The sequence below is a fragment of the Dasypus novemcinctus genome, chromosome 10 (genome assembly GCF_030445035.2).
Source record: "Dasypus novemcinctus isolate mDasNov1 chromosome 10, mDasNov1.1.hap2, whole genome shotgun sequence".
NCBI classification, from domain to species: Eukaryota; Metazoa; Chordata; class Mammalia; order Cingulata; family Dasypodidae; genus Dasypus; species Dasypus novemcinctus.
Genome location: NC_080682.1, coordinates 29364061 through 29390160, shown reverse-complemented (window position 1 = coordinate 29390160; position 26100 = coordinate 29364061). Strand labels below are relative to the sequence as shown.

The 26100-nt window shown below is 37.3% G+C and overlaps 3 pseudogenes; 1 reads left to right on the top strand and 2 right to left on the bottom strand.

Annotated features, from left to right (window-relative positions):
• The first annotated feature begins 491 nt into the window (after positions 1 to 491).
• LOC101438763 (small ribosomal subunit protein eS19 pseudogene) lies at positions 492 to 958 on the top strand (annotated as a pseudogene).
• A 2390-nt stretch (positions 959 to 3348) lies between these two features.
• On the bottom strand, positions 3349 to 4317 carry LOC105746904 (olfactory receptor 5F1-like; annotated as a pseudogene).
• A 1471-nt stretch (positions 4318 to 5788) lies between these two features.
• On the bottom strand, positions 5789 to 24770 carry LOC139436169 (olfactory receptor 10AG1-like; annotated as a pseudogene).
• Between the last annotated feature and the right edge of the window lie 1330 nt (positions 24771 to 26100).

The window sequence follows — 26100 nt, the reverse complement described above, 5'->3', positions numbered from 1 at the left end:
ATGTTAATGGATTAAACTATCCAATAAAGAGACTTGGATTCATAGAATGGTTAAGGAAATATGACCATCTATATGTATTCAACAAGAAAATAACTTTAGACCCAGGGATGCAAAGAGGCTGACAGTGAATGGTTGGAAAACAATTTTACATGCAAAGAATAACTAAAAAAGGGTTGGAGTAGTTATACTAATATCAGACTAAATAGACTTTAAATGCAAAACTATTTAGTCAAGGCCACTATATATTAATAAAAAGGGTAATCAATTAAGAAGAAAGAACAATAACAAACATTTATGCATCTGATCAGGGAACCTCAAAATACATGAGGCAAACATTGAAAAAACTAAGTGGAGAAATAGATGCTTTTACAATTAAATTGGGAGACTTTACCATTATCACCAAAAGACAGAACATTTAAACAGAGAATCAATAAAGAAATTTATCTTTATTTTTATTCTTTTCCCATGGCTGGCAGCCTGGAGATTGCACTATGCCTGAAGTTACTGTAAAAGACGTGAACCTGAAAGAGTTTGTCAGAGCTCTGACAGCCTTTCTCAAAAAGTCCCAGAAGCTGAAAGTTCCCAAATGGGTAGATACCATCAAGATGGTCAAGCATAAAGAGCTTGCTCCCTACAATGGAACTGGTTCTACATACAAACTGCTTCCACGACACGGCACCTGTTCCTCTGGGGTGACCCCGGGGGTAGCTCCATGACCAAGATCTATGGCGGTCGTGAGAGAAACGGTGTCATGACCAGTCACTTCAGCCGAGGCTCTAAGAGTGTGGCGCACTGGATCCTCCAAGCCCTGGAAGTGCTGAAAATGGTGGAAAGGACCAAGATGGTGGTTGCAAACTGACACCTCAGGGACAGAGAGATCTGGACAGAATTATTGGACAGGTGGCCGCTGCCAACAAGAAACATTAGAACAAATGATGCCGGGTTAATAAACTGCCTCATTCGTTAAAAACAAAACAAAACAAAACAAAACAAAACAAAACCCTAGACCTTGAATAACACATAAGAGGATCTGGACCAAATAGACATAGTTAAAATTACTTTGTGCATGTTAGTTAACACTTAGCAAAGTAAATCCAAAATTATTTTTACATATTAATAGTGAATCATTTGTACACTTTTTCTTTTCAACCTTAATGCAGCACTTCATCTCTAAATTATGTCCTATTATTTTTAGTTTATTACTTGGGTCTATGTGGTTCTTTAGTCTTGATTCCTTCCTTCCTTCCTAACTGTTTGCTTAATTTCCAAGCTTTGTGATGTTCACTGATTTTGTAAGCAAGAGTCTATTTAACTTCATCCAAATACTGATGAAGATAGTGAGCCTAACTAAGCCTAGTTGCACATAGTTCAAAGTCACTCACTAATTTTGATAAGTTAGTTGCCTAAAAAGACACTGAACAAAGGCAAACATTGACGATAGATACTTGCTGGAGAAAAAGTGGTATGAAATTCCCAGTGAAAAAATTATGGGGAAAGTAGAAAAAAAGAGAAAGTAGACAAAAGTAATATTTCATTTCATGAAAAAGAGTTAATAAATATTGTCAAATACTAAAGAAAAAAGGAGATGGAAGCACACACTCTATAGTAATTAGCAGTTTCTTATTTCTTTTAAGAGTAAATTTCTTTTGCATTAAAGAAAATAAATAAAAAACATTTGGAACATTTTTCATAGACATACAGTGAATAATAAGCAAGAAAATGTAAAGTTTAAAAATACTTTTTTACAAGTGATTATGATTTAGACAAATCATAAGAATTTCCATAAAAGCACATACATTTGGTGAATTAAAAAGGAACCAACATCAGTAATTGGTAACTGACTCCAAAATTTTTAATAGTTCTAGACATTGTAAATGAAGTTATTTAGACTAGGAGAACTGAATTAGAGAGCAGAAAACAAGGCTAAAGTATGACATGTGTAAAACCTCAAATCTCAGAATAACTGAATATCATTTACAGAGCTTTATTTCTATCTCTATGTTTTACCTTGGAAAAGATATAATATTTAATGGTACACCATTTTGATTATATACATGTATGATTCTATTAAAACATAATGCAAATGAGCCTTCTATATTTATATCTATATTAATAATTTTTGAAATAATATTGAGAGGGATTTCAATTATTCTTTAATGGCAACTGATAGAGTTCTTCTATGAGGAGGAAAAGTATGAGCATAAAAATATGCATCAGAATCACACATTGAACATTGATCTAACTCCTTTGGAACCATATAAAAATTGACTTCCTTGTAGCAGTTGAATATGTATGCTTTTGTGCTTCTGTGCATGTGTGCCACTGACTCTGTGTGTGCAAGAGAAAATATTCTGAGAGTGAGAAAGCAGGGAAAGGAATGGGAAGTTTTGAGAAGAAGGAAATGGAATGAAAGGGGAGTTGTAAGTGGTATATTCTAAATAGGGAGCAATTTTCCTGGTATCTATTTTTGCACATACACACATTTAATTTTTAATGAATGCATGTGTGCATTGTTGGGGAAAGAGAAATAAAAGGTGAGGGGTTCAAGTTATAATAAAATCTTAGTCCTGACATTTCATTTAAGTATACTCCTGCAAAAAATGTATCAATAAATTAAAAAGAAAAATCATGGGTGTATCTCTGTGACATGAGCGCCTGATTTCCATGTACAAGATTCTGAGTTCATTATACAATACACCACCCAGAAAAAGAACAAAAAGAGGGAAATTCCATATTAAAGCATTTCTGAGGTATGTGACATATGGCATCATGCTAGTAATACAACAAAAATTGAAAAGCAAAATGAAAATGAGTGGTATGTCTAAAAATTTCTATATGATTAATTTAATTTGACATAGCAACTGTAGTTTCCAAACATTTAATCCTCTTATTTCAGCAGTAAAGATTTTGTTACAAATAACCCTTAATTTTTGAAGGCCCTTGGAAGATATTGATAATTACAGGAAGTTCCCGTGGTTATGTATTATTCTGGTAATACACCTTATCACTGACTGGATACAGATACTTGAGGATTAACAGAATGTGTTTCACTTGAAAATATCTCAATGAACCTGTATGCTTGAACAAATTTTGAAAGTAAATTAAAGATGCTACTTAATTCATAAAATTAGCTAAACAATCAAAGAAGTGAAGGGACTCTCTTCCTGGTAATTACATTCCATAAAGCTTTCTTTACTTCCTTATTCCTGAGGCTATCGATCAGGGGATTCAACATGGGGATCAACATGGTATAGAACACAGAAGCCACGTTGTCCTGATTCAGGGAATAGCTGGAACTAGGTTTCCGATATTTATAGATGGAGGTGGAATTGAATAAAATTATAGCTGTCAGGTGAAGGACACAAGGTGAAAATATTTTAAGTCTCCACAGAATGACAAACAACTTACCTGGCACATATTAACCGTGGAGTTCAGCAATCCCACTGCAAAGGTGCCAGCTGCCATCTTAAGCCACACCATCCTGAACATGACTAAGGAATAGAGTAGTTGGTTACATATGGCCACTTAACAGTCATAGGCCATTAACCCAAAGATGATGCATTCAGTTGTTGACAAGACAATGAAGAAGTAAAACTGCAAGAAGCAGCTGGCAAAGGAGGTGGTTTTCTTCTCAGATAATAAATCTATCAGCATTTTTTGGGTAATGGTGGATGAATAACCAACATCCACAAAAGACAATTTAGCCAAGAAGAAATACATGGGCATGTGAATTCTGGAGTCAATTCTAATTAGGAGAATCATCCCAATATTCCCCAGAACTGTAAGCGTGTAAGTCAGAAAATACAGCAAAGTGAGGATAATCTGTTGCTCTGTGGATTCTACCAGTCCCAACAGGATGAACTCAGTCAATAAGTATAATTTTTCTGGCCATTTATTACAAACATATTTAATTGAAACTTTGTATTAAGTGCAAATGTTTCCTTCTCCAAATGTTTAGAGGTATAAATAAAATTGTTAATAAGGATACACACAAATGGGTTATAAACCACCTAATTTAATATAGCAGAGTAAATTGAGTGACAGATAAGATAAAATTCAAAGGACAAATGGACAATTTTATTTAACAACATTTTATTTAACAACAATGTCTATAGTGAATTTGGGTTGTGGGTCTCTTGAATCACTGGTCAAATTTTACAAACTATACTTCAGTTTCTGCAAATTTAACATATGTTTTTCTCTTTTTCAGTACTGAACTCTCTTCCATTTTCTGAAAAAATATGTGGATTCAACTCAAGAATATAATTTTTTCATTCTGTGAATATCACTGCTTAAAATACCTTCAAAATTATACATTGTCCATGGAAATGTCTCATGTAAAACCCAAGCAGCAAAATTAATGACAGTTTTTAGGTAAGCAATATTTTTATGTTTAATAGTAAGAATTTTTTTTAATAAGAATCAAACAGTTGTTCTAGCTATTAGGCTGGTACACTTACATATTAATTTCATGTAATGTAAGACTTGGTGTCTTCTCTCCAAGCCAGTGAATAAAAAGCTCCAAAATTTGTACCTTTCTTCTCGCATAGTGTATTTCCTCATTAGTCTACTTTCTTTTTTATCAGAATTTCTCAGTTGAAGAAAAAAATAAAAATAAGTAAATTTCATTTTCACTGTCTGTAAAGTTGGATTACTTATTTGTAAAGTACTGAGAGACTGTCTTGAGTAAATATATGTTGCAGGACTTATTTTTCTTGTTTTTCAGGAGAATTAGGTGTATAGAGGAATTAGACATAGTTACTAGTTGTAGAGTCAATTCTCTAATGGTAAGAGCTCTAGTCTTAAAAGATAAAAAAAAATGACACCAAGTACATGAAAATGTATTTCAAAGCTGACACAATCAGAATTTATGTGGTACTTTAATCATACACCTTTTCCTGTTTGTTAGGTTATTTTAAAGTTTTTCATTAAAGCTAGATTTAATCACTTTAATTGGCTATTTATACTGTTTCTATTAATAATTTTAGCTTATTTGAGGATGAATACAGAGCCTAATATCAAATTCTTATTCTTCTCCTTAGTCAGTGTGCATGTGTCTGAGTGTGTGTAACCCTCATTTTGTCTGGGTAAATTTCACAATCAAATTTGGTTTGTTCCTGAGTGAAATTAATGAGGAGTGGAAACTACCTAAAATCTTTTGCCACACTGTTCAAGAAATACTGTCTTCTCAATAATCAGGAAAATAGATTAGCAATATTTTTATTATTGCAAATTTTTTTTTGTTTTATTACATTTATTAACTGTGATTCCCATCCTTATACCGGTGATGAAGCTAAATATTATTCTGGATCCAAATCCAAGAGTAAAAGAAGATGAAATGAGCCATATGGATGTTCATATGAAAGGAGAAAATTTTCTTATAGAACTCACAATGCATCAGGTATCATATTAAGCTTTTTCTATTTAAATTCTCAATTAATCCTCTACACTTGTCAAGATGAAAACATTTATAATTAACAATTACCAATATTGAGAAACAATAATAACAATAACTATCTTTGATGACTCCAATGGCATATTTAAAATACTTACAAACTTTAGATAGGTAACTGAATTTCCTCCATAATAAAATTAATTATTGGAATTAATTTACTATGTGATTATAAAAGCTGAGTTGACTTCATGGAAAAACAAAAATAATATGCAGTCACTCACTCAAAATAGTTAATATTTCTAGGAGTATATGAGAAAGAACCAAAATAATATACGGAGACTGCTATGTAATAAATAAAAAAGAAAGAACTTTAATCAAGTCATCTTTTTTGAGTTATACCATAACCCATTTTGGTAGGGATTTTCTCAATGCCACCATGATATCTATTCCTCGAAAAATATATCATGGTTTTAAACATTGGTGTCACAATGTTATAAACAGAGAGAAGTTTGTCCATTGCTTATAAATGATTTGACTTTGGTCTCATATATGTAATGATGCCTGATCCAAAAAACAATATCACAACTATGAGGTGAGAACAGGTGGTAAAATGCCTTGAATTGCCTAGTTGCTGATGGTAGCTTTAGAAGGATCAGAATTATTTCCATGTATGGTCCAACTATCAGCATAAAAGTAATAGTGACAACTAGCACTACAATCACATAGATTAACATCTAGATCATAAAAGTGTCCCCAAAGGTAAAGCTGAAATACTGGAGGTATGTCACTGAAAAAAGTGGTTCAGCTGATTAGGTCCACAGGAAGTTAAAGAGAATGTCTGGTCGGTGAATCCTATGTGGACTGGAATTCCACTGATTCAACAGCCTGCTGCCAATTTGATACACAGTCTGTTGATCATAACAGGAGGAGAGAGTAATTGGTAGCAAAAGGCCCATACCTGTCATAAGCCATTCCATTCAGAATGAAGCATTCAGTGGCTCCCAAGACCAGAAAGAAATACATTTGAGTAGCACAGTACCACAAAGGAATTATTTCCATTTTGTCTATAAAGATCTGTTAGTAATATAGGGACAGTGACCAACAAATAACATATTTCCAAGAAGAAAAAGTTTCCAAGTAATAAATTCATGGGGGTTTGAAGAGAGGGAATAATCCTGGTTATTATGATAATGAGGCTCTTTCTTATCAGGATAATCATGTAGTTTATCAAAAGTACCCTGAAAAAGGAATCCTTGGAGGACAGGAACATAAGAAAGACCAAGCAGGATGAATTTCACCAACGAAATGAGATTTCTCTACTCCTTTGGTCTGACATATTCTGATTTCATTTGTAAGAAAAATTATTTCAAGATTTAGAAGCCACTATGATCTCTGTGTCCAGCTGCAAAATGGAACACATCAAATGTTTTAAGATGGACACTGTTTTAAGATGGACATCCAGTTTTGTGGTTATTGCTTGGTTTTCTTTTGTAATATATTTCAAATGCTACATCATAAACCCCAGGTATAAAAAGAGAAAGTAATCTTAAATTCTTTTCTGCCTTAATAAAGATCATGGACACGTGAATAACAAAACAGTAAGCAAACCACAACAAAAAAGAGCAAAACCTGTCAGCTCTCTTATCCTCATGATAAGAGTTGTTCTAGTTTGCATTTGCTATTCTTTAATGAGAACTGTTTCTCCTTCCTGATATCTCTCTACTCTGTTTGGTTTTTATTTGCATTTCTCTGCCTACCACCTTCTAATTTACCAACTGTTTATATGATTTTGTCATTTTTGGCTAGATGTGTTCCCCTGCATCTTGGATAACCAAAGGGCAAGATGACCAGTAAAACTCTATCACCATGTTCAATTCAAGTTAACATGGGCATCGGTGCCATGGGACCACTCATTGTCTGGGAAAGACACTTATCAGAAAAATAAGGGATGTTTATTTGTCCTGTTATAGAACTACGTCTCATTTAATATATCATGCAAACTTTTTTAGAAGTGATGCATAGCAAATCACGTATACACTTGAAATTTGGAACGTAAACTAAGTAAAATTTACTTGTATTGTGTCTTCATCCCTATCACATCCTCCACCAATTTTACAATTACTTATATTCTGAATTTTAGATCTTTACAGAGAAAATAGGTAAGTTTAAGACTTTACTGAGTAACTAAACAAGGCAAAAGGAAAAATGCGCAAGAAAAGATGTTGATTGTGAGGCTCTCAGTTGACATCAAACAAGAAGTTAATCTTCTTTCTTGTAACTTTTTTTATGCCTCTAACTATGAATAACTGTCTGTTCAGAACAACCATTAAAAAAACATAGAGTAATGCAGTGCAGACTGACCTTAATCAGCTCCTTCAAGAAATTAAGCGTTTCTATCCCACAGATGTTTTATCTCTTCTCCATTGTATTGAACCCTTGGCATTGCTTTTTGGTATTTCAATCAGTTCTTGTTTCCTTTATTAATGCTGAAAATTGACTTTTTTTTTCACAGATTGTCACATACTCTAAAATCCACATTGTGACAAGATTTTTAATTCTCGCCTACATTTCCCAGAATCTAATTCTTCATTTTGTACAAATAACAAAATCCCTTTTTTCTTCAAGATACCAAGCTCCTCTTCCCACTGACAAATCCCACACCACTGAAACAACTTATATTTTCTTCTTTCAGTTTCTTACTTCTCACTAATTCTTAGCTCCTTCCTTACTTGAGTGAACACTCCATTCTAACTTTCGTTTTTTCATAGCACACCATAAAGGTAAAAATTCCATTCCTCCCCTTCTCTGTTTACAATTCACATATGTCTAGATAAGGGATCAAAGACCTGGAAAATTTCAGTGAAAATATTTTCTACGAACTGAAACCTAGTGCACCTCCATAAAATTCCACTTCCTTTTGCTCTCTCTTTCAGGAACCTTCTTTTTTTGTTCCTCCTCTTTTCACGTTTTTACAGTTATTGTTCCATTTCATATCTTCTCACAAAATTAAAAATTTTAATCATCTCCCCTCTACTTTTTTCCCCCTTTAACAGTAATACATTATGAAATCTACTGGAACAAATAGAGAATTTGATTTCTAGGGACCCAATTATGTATGAAAGAATGCCTAACACAGTAAACCAATTCATGTGTTTTAGTATATAGTGTAATTTACTATGGACCATGCAGTGTATACCTTTAGTATACTGAAAGTAAGAATTGTGGGCTCTGCCTTTACATAGGTTAGGGGTCATTGGTGAGGTCAAATCTCCAAGTAGGGTATTAAAATTGAATACAAAGAGTCTATTTATAAAGAAATACAATATACATGAGAGGCTCCAACAACTATACAAGGAAGTAACATTTAATATGAGACTGAGAGTATTAAGATTGAGTCACAGAACAACTCATCTTTACTTTGGAGAAAAGGTATATATTCTAGGAATATATTCTAGGAAAGTTATGTCCTCATCCCCTTCTCATTCAGTATTTTTATTCCGATACGTAATCAAGTGCTCATATGGGGTAAGTGCTTTAAAAACATTTCATGAATGAGTATTGACATGAATAATATCTCTCCACTGATCAATCTCAGCAACAATGCTCCATTTAACCTGAACTTAAGTAATCACTGTCAAAGACCTTGACATAAACTGACTGAAAAAGGAAATTACAAGTATTAGGATGATATGGCCTTACTTAAATTATTGGAGCTTATTCTCTGTTTGCAAACTGTGTACACTAATAATCTTTACTTTAGGGAGTTGTTTTGGGAATAAGTAGTGTAATATATGTTACACTATTTGACTTAGAATAGGCAGTTTGTGTTAGGCATTGTGGTTATGATAATCATCGTTGTTATTTGTCATTAATTTACTTTATATCTCTTTGCTTTCCCCTTGAATTTTGCACATCTTTTCTCTTGCTCTGGAGAATATAGGAGAATAGAGAATATACAAAGAATTATCTTTACAGGAATACTATAATGAAAATTAGTAGACTGAACTCTACTTGGAATGGACAGAAACCAGTAACAGTATCTAGGGAAAAACCACTCTAATTAATGATTTTAATTTATTTTCCTTATTCATGCGAGCCTTTTAAACTTGTACTTAGGACACAAAAGAGAAAGTAGATTTTGTTAAAGAAATATAAGTAACTTTAAATTTAAAGCTCCAATTCAAATCTTACTTCTAAGAAAACATTCCCAGAGATAACTTTTAGTGATTTCTCTTCTGAACTTGGTCTATACTATCCCATCAGGTGTCAGTAGTACTTTGGCAGTTTTAGCATGAAACTTCCCTTCCTCCTATATCTTCGATGAAAAGAGAATCTTTTACCTCATGGGTGCATTTCCCTTTACTAATTTTACTCTTTTAAATTCTAGGTTTGTTTTTTTTTTTTTTTAAAGAATTATTTATTTATTTATTTATCACCCTGCCTTACCCCGGTTGTCTGTTCTCTGTGTCCATTTGCTGTGTCTTCTTCTTTGTCCATTTATATTGTTGTCAGCAGCACAGAAATCTGTGTTTCATTTTGTTGTGTCATCTTGTTGTGTCAGATCTCTGTGTGTGTGCGACAACATTCTTGGGCAGGCTGCACTTTCTTTTGTGCTGTGTGGCTCTCACGGGCGCACTCCTTTTGTATGGGGGCCCCTACGCAGGGAACACCCCTGTGTGGCACGACACTCCTTGAGCACATCAGCACTGAGCATGGGCCAGATCCACATGGGTCAAGGAGGCCCAGGGTTTGAACCACGGACCTCGCATGTAATAGGTGGATGCCCTAACCACTGGGCCAAGTCCACTTCCCCTCTTTTAAACTCTGTTAAACCTCAGAGACTAACATAGAGACACTAAGGAAAATGGAAAGGCTTGATTAATTGAAAGTATATTTTATTGCTGATGGTTTTCAATGTTATGGGCTAAATGTCATATTAATAACTTTAACTGTATTAAATGCATATAGATGAAATACTGTTATGCATATTTTACCTGAGGAGCATAGTGAAATCAAATAATATGCCAAATTCATGAAGCTAGTATATGACTTCAGTGACTTACAACTGACCAGTTTAATATCAGAGTCAATATTCTCAATCAATATCTCAGAGAATTTTATATAAATTTTCATGGGGAACATTATTTTGAATTTAACATTCTAATATCCATAATCCCCTAGGAAATATGAAACTCTTCACAACAGCACAATTATTTCATGTCATTTACTATCATAAAATGAAAGAATGTTTCTTTCCAATACTGTCTGTATATTTCAAACTCAGAAGATTCATCTCATGAATAAATCTGACTGGATAAAGCATTTTCTTTGGTGGCTTTTGATTATTAAGATTAAACAAGGGATGTGGATGTGGCTCAACTGATAGAGCATCTGCCTACAATATAGGAGGTCCTGGGTTTGATATCCAGGGTCTCCTGCTCCAAGTGGTAAGGTGGCCCACATGCAGTGCTGCCGCATGCAATGAGTACCATGCCATGCAAGGGTGTCCCCTATGTAGGTGTGCCCATGCTCAAGGAGTGTGCTCCCCAAGAAGAGCCACCCAATGAGAAAAGCACAGCCAGCCCAGGAATGGTACCACACACATGGAGAGCTGACACAGCAAGGGGATGCAAGTAAAAGAGACACAGATTCCCAGTGCCACCTGACAAGAATGCAAGTGGACACAGAAGAACACACAGCAAATGGACACAGAGAACAAACAATGGGGTGGGGAGAGGGAAGAGAAATAAATAAAATAAATCTTTAAAAAATAAATAAAAATTCACTCCAATAAATAAGCAGGGGAGAATAAAAACTACTTATCTTTTAACATGGAAAGAAATCAGAATAGCTTGCTTTTTCTATAAAGAAAATGTTTTTAATTTATATAAATGTTTACATTTCAATTATTAAGTTGGCAAAGCTAGCCATTCTCATTTTTCTCTGAAACACATCCTTCACTTTTAAATCAAGTAATACTTTTTACATGTGAAATTGCTCCCTTATTCACTGTGGGGATGTCTTCTTTCCCTGCCACGTTGAATTTTTATATTTAATAATCTGCTCATCACGTTATTTAGTTCCCTATATTCTATATGTGATTTAACTGTGACCTAAAACTTTTTCGAAGACATAATAATAAAAAAAGTTGTAGACACTGAATTAGTCAGAGTTCTCTAGAGAAACAGAATCAATAAGAGACATCTGTCAATAGTATATGATTCTATAAGAGTCTCTCTCAAAGCTATGGGGATGGACTAGTTCAGGTTCACCAGGCAGGCTGCAACCAGGGTCTGCAATGAAAGTCCAATGAAGGCTCTTGACGATTTCTGGGAGATGTTGGCTGTCCAAAGATAAGCTCTTAATGCTGGAATCACTTCCCCTTTTAAGGGATACAACTGATTGGCTTTAGTGTCACTAATTGCTGATGGCAATCTCCCTGATTAATGTAATTATAACCAGCTTTCTATGATTTTCCACTGCAGCAAAGTCAATAGTGACTAATGTCCATAAATGCCTGTGTATTACCGTTAGTCCAGTGATTGCTTGACCAAACAATTGGGCACCTGGCTGTGTTGGCACAATAACCTAACCATCACAGTCCACCCCTTGTCAACTTAGCAACCATACCCTTTGCCTTAAATCATACTTAGTCTCTAAGTAAAAACAATAATAGACAAGAATATATATATATATATATATATATATATATATATATATATATATATATATATATATATACATTTCACCCTAACAATGTTCAACTCTCCTGTGTACAACCAGAAATGCATTAATTCCATACAGAATAGGATGCAAGTTATTGGCTAATATTCACCCTCAAACTTCACATCCTCAAATATTATGACATGGAATGGATATAACTTGCTATATGATATGGGGACAGTTTGTGGAAGAAGACAAAGAAATTTGTTTTGTGTATACATATACAATCATCATAATGCAACAAGAAAGAAAGATTCATGACCATTATAGTCCTCATTTCTGTAACTGGTCACATGGTCTAAGTTCATATTTATCACTACCTTCTTTCACTACCCATTCCATGTTTCCATTATCCTCAGCAGGCACTTTAGCTGGCCGTGGTTCTTTGCCTGGTGGGGTGACCCAAACTTTAATTCCTGAAGATTCTGGAAGGAAGATCCTGAAGATTGTTAGTCCTTCTTGGATTGGGTTGTGGCAATTTTCCATTGGTTTTGGCAAACTCTTCTTTACTCCCATTATGAAGATTCAGTCCTATTTCCCCTTGATAGTCAGGATCAATCACCCCAGCTAGCATGGTAATTTCCTTTTTTGACTGTTGATTCAGAGGCAAGAGGACCCCAAGGTGGCCAGGTGACAGTTTTAACATTCAGTTCAATGGAATCCTTGTTGTGTTCCCTGGTGACAGCTCTCCTACTTTTGGGACTAAACCTTGTAGACCTGCAGAGTTTGAGGTTGCAGGGACAGGAAGCAAAAATTTTCCTAGTGGGTCCCAAGGGGTAATAGTGAGTAGTGCCACTCCCATTTCCACCCCTGGTTCCTGGACCCATGGATCCTGGTTATGGGAGAAACAGCACCACAGAATGGATGCTGATTTAGAGCATACACAGCCTCCTAGAGAACACTGTCCCAGCCCTAGAAGGTATTTTCACCTAGTTGATGCCATAATTGAGTCTTCAAAAGGCCTTTCCACCGTTCTATCAATCAAGCTGCTTCTGGGTGATGGGGATCATGGTAAGACCAGTGAATTCCATGGGCATATGTCCTTTTCTACACATCGATTGATGTGAAATAGGTTCTTTGATCAGAAACAATGCTGTGTAGATTGCCATGGTGGTAGACAAGACATTCGAGAAGTTCACAGATGGTAGTTTTGGAAGAAGCATTGTGTGCAGGAAATGAAAACCCATATCCAGTGTATGTGTCTATTCCAGTTAAAACAAATCACTGCCCCTTCTATGGTGGAAATGGTCAAATATAGTCAACCTGCCACAAGGTAGCAAGGTGGTCACTTCAAGGAATGGTGTTATATCGAGGGCTCAGAGTGGGTCTCTGCTGCTGGCAGATTGGGCACTCAGCCATGGCTGTAGCCAAGTTGGCCTTGGTAAGGGGAAGTCCATGTTGCTGAGCCCATATATAATGTCCATCCTTACCTCTATGGCCTCTTTGTTCATGAGCCCACTGGGCAATGACAGGAGTATTTGGGGAAAGAGGCTGAGCATTAACCACAGAGTGGGTCATCTTATCCACTGGATTATTAAAATCTTCCTCTACTGAAGTTACTCTCTGGTGAGCATTCACATGGGACACAAAATTTTTCATATTTTTTGCCCACTCAGAAAGGTCAATCCACATACCTCTTCCCCAGACCTCTTTGTCACCAATTTTCCAATCATGTTCCTTCCAAGTCCCTGACCATCCAGCCAAACCTTTGGCAATAGCCCATGAGTCAGTGTACAGAGGCACCTCTGTCCATTTCTTCTTCAAAGCAAAATGAACAGCCACGTGCACTGCTCAAAGTTCTGCCCAGTGGGAGGATTTGTCCTCACCACTGTCCTTCAGAGTTGTCCCAGAAAGAGGCTGCAGTGCTGCAGGTGTCCACTTTTGGGTGGTACCTGCATATCATGCACAACAATCTGTAAGCCAGGTCTGAGTTTTCTCTTCCCCAGTCAACTGATTGTAAGAACTCCCCAAAAGGCCAAAGCTGTGGGCTGGGAAAGAGAAGGTAACATGGTAGGGGTGGTGACCATGGGTATTTGGGCTATTTCCTCATATAATTACTCATGCCTTTCAGGACCCTCTCAAGCTCTATCTTGTATATACCACTTCCACTTCATTATGGAGTGCTCTGTGCATGTCCAACATTAGTTTGGTGGGTCAGTCAATACCCAACTCATGGTAGACAACTCTGGTCTCATGGTAAGTTGATGGCCCATGGGTAAGGATTCAGTCTCTGCTAAGGCACAGTAGTTGGCCAAAAGTTGTTTCTCAAAAGGGAAGTAATTATTTGCAGAGGACGGCAGGGCTTTGCTCCAAAATCCTAAGGGTCTGTGTAGTGGTTCTACAATAGAGGACAGCCAAAAGCTCCAGACAGCATCTCTATTTGCCACAGAAACATTCAGCACCATCAATTCTGCTGGGTCATTTGGCCCAAGTGGTAGTGCAGCTTGCACAGCAGCCTGGACCTGATGCAGAGTCTCCTCTTGTTCCAGTCCCCAATCAAACCTAGCAGCTTTTCTGGTCACCTGGTAAATGGGCTAGAGTAGCACACCCAAATGAGGAACGTGTTGTCTCCAAAATCCAAAGAGACCAAATAAGTGTTGTGCCTCTTTTTTGTTTATAGGAGGAGCCAAATGCAACAGCTTATCCTTCACTTTATTTTTTTTATAGATTTCTTTTTTTTTCTTTGTATTTTTTGTCTTTGTTATTTTTAATGTTACATTGAAAAAAATATGAGGTCCCCATATACCCCCACCCCCCCCATGCCCCCCTCCTTCCTCCATAACAACAACCTCCTTCATCATCATGAGACATTCATTGCATTTGGTGAATGCATCTCTAAGCACTGCTGCACCTCATGGTCAGTGGTCCACACCATAGCCCACACTCTCCCACAGTCCACCCAGTGGGCCATGGGAGGACATACAATGTTTGGTAACTGTCCCTGCAGCACCACCTAGGACAACTCCAACCCCCAAAAATGCCTATCCTTCACTTTAGAAGGAATATCTCAACATGCTCCACACCACTGGACACTTAGAAATTTTGCTGAGGTGGAAGGACCTTGTATTTTATTTGGATTTATCTCCCATCCTCTCTCACAGAAATGCCTTACTAATAAATCTAGAAACTTTTCTAATTCTTTCTCACTAGGTCCTATCAACATCATATCATCAATATAATGGACCAGTGTTATGCCTTGAGGGAGAGAAAAATGACCAAGATCCCTGTGGAAAATATTATGACAAAGAGCTGGAGAGTTGATATACCCCCAAGGCAGAATAGTGAAGGTATACTGCTGGCCTTGCCAGATGAAAGCAAACTGTTTTTGGCGGTCCTTACCAATATCAATTGAGAAAAAAAGCATTTGCCAAATCAACAGCTGCATACCGGGTACCAGGGATGTGTTGATTTGCTCAAGCAATGATACCACATCTGGGACAGCAGCTGTAATTGGAGTCACCACCTGGTTAAGTTTATGATAATCTACTGTCATCCTCCAAGATCCATCTGTTTTCTGTACAGGCCAAATAGGAGAGTTGAGTGGGAATGTGGTGGAAATCAGCACTCGTGCCTCCTTTTATCCTTGATAGTGGCACTAATTTCTGTCATCCTTCCAGGAATCCAGTATTGCTTTTGGTTTACTATTTTGCTAAGTAGAAGCAGTTCTTGTGGCTTCCACTTGTCCTTTCCAACCATAATAGACCTTATTCCACAAGTCAGGGATCCAATGTGGGGATTCTGCCAGTTACTGAATATGTCTATTCCAATTATGCATTCTGGAACTGGGGAAATAACCACAGAATGCATCTGGGACCCACTGAATCAACTGTGAGATGGACAGGAAGTAAAACTCCATTAATCACCTGACCTCCATAAGCCTCTACTCTGACTGGTGGACCACAGTGATGATTTGGGTCTCCTGGAATTAATGTCACTTCTGAGCTATTGTCTAATAATCCCCAAAATGTCTGATCATTTCCTTTTCCCCAATGCACAGTTATTCTGGTAAAAGCTATAGATCTCCTTGGGGAAAGGTAGGAGGAAGATTAACAGTATAAATTATGGGCAGTTTAACATGATCCTTCTCCAAGGAGACCTGGCCTCCTCTTAATTCAAGGGACTCTGGGTCTGTAAACTGTCTCAACTCTGGTAACTGATTAAGGGACCGTGATTCTCTGTGTCTTAATTTGAGATAGGGTTTTGTTCACTTAACCCAGAACTCTTCTGTTTATACAGATCCCAAAGAAATTTAGTAGACTGTCCATCTATTTCACTGTTAGGTACCCCATGATGTATTAGCCAACACCATAACTCTACAGGACTCAGACTATTTTGAGTGCCTTTTTGAATCTGCCTTTCATTGTGGTAGCCATGCCCACCTTGAATTTGGTGATTAATTGCAGATACTTGTCTTTACCAGACTGAAATCCAATCATTCCCATAATGTTTAAGGATTCTAATTTCATCACAGTCCTCCCTAGAGTAATATCTGGACTACAGAGAAGAGAACCACAGAGCTCTTCAGGATAGATGGAGTTACCCTTATAAATTTATTCCTCACAGTCATGATTAAAGGTGTGTCCTCTGGGTATTCCTGGGGTGGGTGGGCAGTTCTCAAATGGTAAGTTCATTCTAACATTCCAATCTCCCTAAGACTTTGAATTCCCTCTTCTACTGTGTACCAGGGCAAATCGGGCATCTCAACCTCAAATATGCTAGGCCATCTTTTGGCCCATGTTTCAATCAGCCATCCAAACAAACTGTTAGAGCCCTTTCTAACTCCTCAAGCTACAGTGTTGAATCCAGAATTTCTGCTTAGTGGACCCATATCAATAAATTCAGCCTGATCCAACTTTATTTTCCTTCCACCATTATGCCATACCCTTAGTATCCATTCCCACACATAGTCCTCTGATGTCTTTCTTTCCATATACCTTGCTTCCTCATGGGTCACAGTTTGCATTTCACCTTTGAGGGCTTGTGGTTTTAGTCTAGTAATAGGTCTGTAAGACAAGAGAGGTGGTGGGGGTGGGTAAGGAGAAGGATTAGAAATGCCTTGCACTCAGATATAACCTTTCTACACCTGTCTCTTCTGTTACTTTTACCAGATTTGTGGTTGGCATTTGGGTTGCTGTATACTCAGGGGACATGAATCTCTGAATTGTCCATGTGATGGCCAGGCCCTGGGCCTCTGCAGACTTGCAGCTCATACCCTCTGATTTCTTGGACTTACCCTGACCTGATGACAGGGAGGTGAAGAGGGTCAACCACCATACTAGGGAGCCAAGAGTGCCTACAGCTTCATGCAGGAGAATTGTATTCATCATCCATGTGGAATCTAAACCCCCTCTTGATGTAGAGGGGGACTAGACATAGCCATTCCAGGACCACAAGATGGAGGAATAGAGTATGGATTAGAGTGGACTTACTTGTGTTCTGCTGGGGAACTATTGTGATTAGTAAAGGAAGAAATTGTGGTAGTGATGTGGAGAGGGTGGCCACAGTGGCTGCTGATGGTCAGGGGAGGGAAGAAGAGATATGGTGTGGGGGCATTTTCAGGATTTGGAGTTGCCCTAGGTGGTACTGCAGGGATGGATGCTGGATGTTGTGTGTCCTGTCGTGGCCCACTGGGTGGACTGGGGGAGAGTGTGGCTACAATGTGGACCACAGTCCATATACTGCAGTGGCTCTCCAGAATGTATTCTCCAGGTACAGTAGATGTGCCACAATGATGGGAAAGTTTGTTGATGTGGGAGGGGTGGCATGGGTGGGGTGGGGTGGTATATGGGGACCTCATATTTTTTAAATGTAAAATTTAAAAGAAAAGAAGAAGGAGAAAGAGAAGAAGAAGAAGGAAGAAGAAGAAGGAGGAGGAGGAGAAGAAGAAGGAGAAGGAGAAGAAAGAGGAGAAGAAGAAGAATGAGAAGAAGAAGAAGGAGAAGAAGAAGAAGAAGAAAAATGCCTTGCAAGCTAGGCAGTGCATGCTAGAGTTTTGGTGGCACATGGATCCGGGCTGGGAGAAGTCCCAGACTCCCTGGGACAGACTGGACCCTGGGCAGGTTTCAATTTTGCTGGTACCCACCTCAGGTCTGGAATCCCTGGGCAAAGCTAGAGACTGGATGATACAAGGTTGACAAGGTGTGGTCTGGACAGGACAGGGCATGGCAGGCTTATCTGGTAAATTAGCAGCAGAATTCAGGGTTCTGATATCTCCATCAATATCATAATCATCCCTTATGTCTCCACCCCAATTCTCTGGACTCCACTCTTTTCTAATCCATGCCTTCACTTCAATTGCAGAAATCCTGTGTGATTTTAGTCTCCTTCATAACTCCACTGCTCGTACAATGAGAGTCTGAGTTTGGCTCTCAGCTATGTCAAGCCTTTGGCTACAGGAGACAAGATTTTCTTTCAGAGCATGCATAGAAAACTTTGCATCATCCATTCGGTGTTTAAGTTTCAAATTTGAAGTCTTTAACTCATCTCTTTCTTGTAACAGTATCTAAAGTATCTAGGAGGAGCCATCCAACATCATTATACTTTTACTGTTTGACTCCACAAAACTCTGTTAAGGAGTTTAAAACCCTCTTACTCAGATCCTTACTTCTTATAAGCATGGAAGTAGGGGAATCCAGTGATGCTATTTTGTGTATTTCAATTGCCAACTCATGCCACGGACTGTTACCAGTCTCTTTGTTATTGGTTAGGGAGTCATCAGTACCCTTGAGTCCATTTAGGGTAGAGAAACAATTGCAAAACTCCCAGAACCACCTCAGGCACCCCATGTTTAAGACTCCGTTCCTCAGGAAACACTTCTGGTACCAAGCTGTTTTAGTCAGGGTTCTCTAGAGAAACAGAATTAATACGAGATATCTGTCAGTAGTATTCAATTCTGTAAGAGTCTCTCATGCAGCTGTGGGGATACACAAGTCAGGTTCCCTAAGCAGGCTGCAACCACGGCCTGCAATGAAAATCCAGTGAAGGTTCTTGATGAGTTCTGGGAGATGCTGGCTGTTCAAACATGAGCTGGGAAATTCTCTCTCAATGCTGGAATCACTTCCCCTTTTAAGGGATACAGCATATTGCATTAAGTGTCACTCATTGCTGATGGCAATCTCCCTGATTGATGTAATTATAACCAGATTTCTATGATTTACCACTGCAGTAAAGTCAATAGTGTCTGAAGTCCATAAATGCCCTTGTCTTACAGTTAATCCAATGCTTGCTTGACCAAACAACTGGGCACAATTACCTGTCACAATAGCCTAACCATCACAAACACTAAGGAAGAAATGGAAGAGATTGACTTGCCACTGTGCATACAGGATAACATCTATTATGCTGATGAAAGACAAAACTTAAAGACTTTTTTCTTATGTTTTACATTTTTTAATACCCTAATTTATATTTTACTTAGTTTTATTTTATATAAATTATTATATATTGTTTCTAATCTTTAGACCTATCATTATCATTTCATTTATCTATTAATTGAATTTGAAAATATATTAGACTTCATTTTGAATAAGTTTTGGATCACAGAGGGTTCATCTATGGCAGGGGAGGAGCACTGATGTGAGGGGTTATTGATGGGGGATGCATGGTTATGAAGTTCTTGAGGGCATGCACAAAGGGCATATAGATATGTTTGGATGTTCTTTGGGTATTGACAGAGAAGGTAGAATTTCACATGACAACTGAGACACTGCTGAGTTCCCATTCCAGGAAACTCTATTGCTTTCCCGAATGGAGCAGCAACAATCCCCCAAGTACAAGGGCAAAGACCAGTGAAGAAGGAAGATCCATCAAGATCTCTTGATACTGATGACTATGCTTATGAGTCTGCGTGCTTGAAATTTCAACTAGAGCTGCAGGGTACCTAAGAGTTACTTTCTGAGAGCCTCCATATTGCTCAAACGTGGCCACTCTTTAAGCCAAACTCATCATGTAAATGCATTACCTTTCCTCCAGCGTGAGACATAACTCTACTCGTGGGGATGAGCCTCCTGGTGTGCAGAGATTACTACCATGCACCAGCTGGTGATGCAACTAGAAAAAGACCTAGAATAAAAGGTGATAATGATAAAGTGAAATTAGTTTATATGCCTAAGAGACTTCAAAATGAGTTGGGAGATCATCAGAGGGATCACGCTTATGCACATCTCAGCAGGGTCTCAGAGACAGTAAAAATAGATACAACCCCAGGTATTGTTGTGTTCCTGAGGGCTACAGAGATACCTAGGCCCTACAGTCATGATATATAGCTCTGGCGTTCAATGCCTTGCCAGTGGGCCCTACTTTGGAATATGCACTCCTAGGTGTGATGGAGTGAGACTCAGTCACTTTTACTGAACCTCTGGTTGGCACTGGGGTTGGTGTATACTCAGGAAACTTGAATATTTGGACTAGCCATTTGCCAGCTGGGTCCTGAACCTCAGCAGAGTTGCAACTCCTACTCTCCATTTCTTTGGACTTACCTAGGCCAGCTAACAGGGAGGTGAAGATGGTCAACCACAACAGGGAACCAAGAGTGCCTACAACTCCAAGCAGTAGAATTCCTCCATCAGCCATGTAAGATTGAAGTCCCCTCTGAATTTAGAGGTGGAATGGACATTACCATCCCAGTGTCTTTAGGATGGAGGAATAAAATAAAATAAGAGTAGACTTACTTCTATTCTACTATAGAAATATTGTGACTCTAGAAATGGATGAAATTATATCATTGTTATGGAGAACATGACCACGGTAGTTGTTGAAGGCAGGGAAAGGAAAAAAGAGATGTGACATTGGGATATTTTGGGGACTTGGAGTTGTCCTAAATGATATTGCAGGGACAGATATGCAGGACACTACATATCCTGCCATACCCACTGAATTTAGTTGGGGGAGAGTGTAAATTACAATGTGAACTATAATCCATATGGTGCAGCAGTGCTCCAAGATGTATTCACCAAATGCAATGGATGTGCCACAATGATGAAGGAGGTTGTCGATGTGGGAGGAGTAGGGAGGGGGGTGTTGGGTATGTTTATATTTTTCAACGTAACATTTTTTTGTGATCTATATATCTTCAAAAAATACAATAAATAATAAATGCTCAAAATGAACTGTAACAGTGATGAGAGATAGTATCTAGTTAAGCTTTTAAACATTGTAGATGATTTCATGCACAAGATAAAGAGCACATGAGGAATTAGACAAACAGGCTAAATCATATAGGCTTATAAACAATTTAGCACACATTTTTTTCTTTTGCAATCTCTTCATTCACCTATTTATCAAGATTCTATGATTTATACCTTTATAAAAATGGCAGTGTCATTAACAAAGATGCCAACCTTCTGTGCACACAATAGGAGAATTACTTTTCCCTCAAATCTCTTGTGCATTTAAAGGTCCACGTGCCAAGAGTCTTACAAATGGTTTAAAATATACAGTTAATATCAGCTTCTAGTCATTTATCTCTCTTCACTGAAGATAGCCATGGAAGAAACTTTGCAACAGCTAGATTTCTGATTATAAACCAGAGATATCCAAGTCAAACAGTCTAAATCAAGATGGGAGAACATGTTACCTGAATAATTGGGTGTTTCATAGGACTCACATAAAATGCAAGAGACTGAGTTCAGTACTGGACAAAGGGAACAACTTGAAGTAAGGGTACACATATAACATAGCACAATATCTCCTTATCTCATCTCAGCTACTATTTATGCATCAGGTTTTTTTTCTTCACAGTGTCCCTAAAACCAAGATTCTACCGTTTTTTCAGTCAAAATACAAGAAGATATGCCAATAATTCCAAAGCTATGGAGGACAGAATATTTTGATTTTTATTCAGTAATATGGAAGGGTGATAATTGGTCAATTGTGAGTATGTCATCCACTGTTGAACCAATCTATTGTGACTAGGTATATGCAATCACATTGTATATAATAACAATGTGCAAGGTAGGGAAAGAGAGTGAAGGGAAGTTGATAGGTAATGCACGTACGGGTTGAATAGAAAAAGAAATCTATCTACATTGTTAGTTTAAGCTAAATTGAAAACTATGAAACTTCTATGATTCTAACATTTTGGGGTTTTAATGAATAATCTAGGACAGGGGTTCTAAGTCTAATACTCCACTCTAAACAATCACTCAGGAACAGGTGGCTTTACCATTTTCCACAGGTGACTTCCATGGTTTGTTCTGGTCATCCTAAGGGGAGCCAGCCAAAGAGGTAAGAAGTGGGAGTCCAGTAGGGGATGTCCTCTTAAGTAAGAAGTAAATTCTTCATGCATTGCTTTTTCCCTCTCTTATTGCCAAGAATTAAGTCATATGGTCATTTAACCTGCAATAGGGGCTTCAGAATATAGCCACATCCTAGCTACAATTGTATTATTATCAAAATAGAGAAGAAAGGAATTTAATAGAGGGTTATCAGTCAATGAACAATATAATCAATCACAATTTTTTCTTAAGACAGAAGAATATATAATCTACTAATTGTCAAGGAATACAATTTCATTGTAACCAGAGAGAATCAACAGTTTCAAAATGTTTTTAAAATAAAAATATATTTTCCCTTAATCCTCACAAAATCTTCACTTTTGGAGCTCTCCTAATAGAAGACACATGCTGTTTCTTTGTGTAAAAAAATCTTTTTACAAAGTAATGGAAATGATAAGACAAGATATATTAAACAGAGACCTTCTGGCTTTTTTCCTCTATATCCTCACAGAGCCACTGATGACTATCTGCAATAAAATAATTAAGTTTCTGATTTTCTGTATCAAGAATCTTATTCTTTGCTGTGGTAGAAATACTATCTGACCACCCTGAAGGACAGATGTTTTGATGGTCTTTGCATTTACATTGCAAGCGGAGTTTCTTCTGCTTGAGTACTTTTGAATTTTATTTAATTTTATTTATTTTTTTGAATGCTACATTAAAAAAATATGAGGTCCTTATATAGCCCCCACCCCCCTCACCCCACTCCTCCCACATCAACAGCCTTTTTCATCATCGTGACACATTCATACTTTTGTGATATACAGATAGAAGTCGCAGTACAGAAAGGCCTGGACTACTGTAGCCACACAGCAAAAAGGTCAAAGAAACCTTCAAAATAGAAGTGCCAGATCCAGTCGAAGAGATAACAAAGCACAGGAAAGGCCCAAGAAGAACAGGTAGTGGGTGGTGATGGTCTCCACCTTGCCCATTTCTGGATCATAAAGAGCTGTGAGGCTAGCCACCAACTCAAGGTAGATGGAAACCATAAAGTTATTTAAGGGGTGAAAAAAATGATTCAATTTAGATAGTAGGCTAAAAAAAAATGTCTCTCTTGGAATAAGAAGATGAAAATGGGGGAGCACTGAAAATGGAGAATAATTTTTGAAAAATATTTTAGTTCATAAAGAAATAATAAGGATGGGGGAAAAGGAAGTTTACATGGAAATGGAAAGAAATTAGTGGAATTAATTAATACTAAGAAATAGTCATCATGATATGTTGACTGGCAGAGAAGATGTGTAAAATATGGAGAATGTAAATACGTCAATTATGTATCACAGACATCTTCTGTGATAAAATTGAGAATTAAAAATGGAGAAAAATTTTGGGCAAGCTCTTAACTTCTCCAACTTGTATTATTGCAATAACCATATCAACTGCTCTTCCTGCTTCTACTCATAAAATCTGAGGTACATTGTGTTCTTTTTTCATATTACTTTTCAATAATATCTTACTCAAGGATACCTCCAGGGAAAAAAAAGTTAAGAATCTGATTAATGACTTAGAAAAATTAAATTATATGGGCATAAATTCCTGGGTCCCCAAGAAATGCCAGAGTGCTATATATGCATGGTCTCATGCCTGGACATGAGTGTGCATCTGTAAACAAGACAAATGTCCTGTTCGTAAGTAATTCATGGGAAGGAGAGAAATTTGGGGGAAAAAAACTTACACTTAATATCTGGAAGGTAAGAATAAAAATTATGCTGGAAGGCTGGAAACACTGCATTAGAAGTATCTAACTCTGCCTGTGGGTATAAAAGGTCACTTTTCATAAGATATGAAATACCAGTTGATTCTAAGAGAGAGCACAAGCTTGACAGACAAATACCGAGACAAATATATAGGGTTCAGAATTTTCTGGGTCTGGTTATCATAGTACCTCATAGATTTAGATGCTTATTGAAGCTTCAATGAATAGAGAAAAAAAATGAATGCATGCATTATTTTACATAAGCTTAACACAAAGATTCATAACTATTTTCTCTCTCCCATTTGTCTATATTCCTTCATAATGTCATTATCCCATCATCACCTTTTAGCTATAGAAAATTCTGAAACCCAGTATATAACATCCCTTTTTCCAAACTCCACAGTTTTTATTCCCCTCTTATTTGAATATTTTTAAATACAGATTGATTTTTCATGGCAAAAACAGAGGCCCTTAATACATAAACAATCTTGCCGATGCATAAATTCCAGCTCATTTCCATGTTACATTCTTTGTGATTAAGACGTGGCATTTTGATGGCAGCTCGGAAGGCTTTAAGAAGGGTGGTCTCGGGATGCTGTCCGAAGGCCAGGGCGGCGACGCGAGCCACGGCTCCAGTACAGGAATCTGCATGGAACGTCAGATATTTAACTTCCTGTGGCATTTTGATGAGCAGAACTCTTCCACTTCATTCTTCAGTTGTGTCTAAGGAGATGTATGCAAGAACATTCTTCAAAATTGCTGCACCATTATAAACAAAAGAAAAGAATATTCAGAGAGGAAAATCATAGTGTATTCTATACAGGAAATCTATGATGTGGTATCAGGAGTGGAAGATTATAAGCATTTTGTTCCTTGGTGTAAAAAATCAAATGTAATATCAAAGAGATCTGGATACTGTAAAACACAATTAGAAATTGGGTTGCCTCCTGTCTTGAAACGATATACCTTAGTAGTAATCTTGGTGAAACCACATTTGGTAAAGGTAATGTTTTGTTTTGTTTTTAAATACTCCCCAATGTTGATTAAATCAAATTTGTTAAATTTTGTATATGTTAAAGTATTAGCTTAGAAAGATTTGCCTAAACTAATAGAAGGAGGGAAAAAAAGAGAACCATTTATTGTATCTCTTAATTGTGTTACTTTATACCATAATAGCATTTTTCTAAGTAGATGTTTGACTAGAAAATAAAAATTGGAAACTTGTTCTTTTTCTCTTTTTTCTTTCTGTTGACTCCTCATCCATAAGGAAAATTAATCTTGGACCACACCATTGAGAAATATTTTAACCTTTGCACTATTTTAAAATAAAAGTATCAAATGCTTTACTATTGGGAGAGGTTAAGAAAGAAGACATACAATACTGTTTAAGAAATAAGTAAAAAAAATTAAGGAAGGGAAAGTCGTAAAAGGATGAAGAAAGGTAAAAAAGATATAAGTGTGTAGAACACTGACATTGTTAAGGTCATCTGCCATGTACCAGGTACTGAAATACCAGGGACTATTATATGCATTATATGAATTATCTTGCCCTTGCTAGAGGAGAATACATATATAGAAAAGGTTCCCAGACTTAAATACACAAAAACAGCAAAATTCCACAGAGTAATAGCATTTCTTTTTTTAGGAGGCACTGGGGATTGAACCCAGGACCTCATACTTGGGAAGCAGGCACTCAACCATTTGAGCTACATCTTCATCCCAAAACATTTCTTTTGAAGTCCTAGTGCATGATGGCAGAAGACTTTTAAAGGTGAATTGTTTTTGTGCCCACAGGATTAAATGGTGGTATCATTTCTTGGTTATTGACCAGAGCTAAATGTCTTAGTCAGCTCTTCTGTCCAGTACTGAAGGGGGTTCACCTCCATACCAGGACTACACTACCCAGTGTAACCTTGGAGTCTGCTCTATTCTCTGCCTCAAAACTTGTACTTCACTAAAAAGGCTATACCCCACTCTGGGGCTTTGCCATTCTAGAGAATATTTTCACCAGT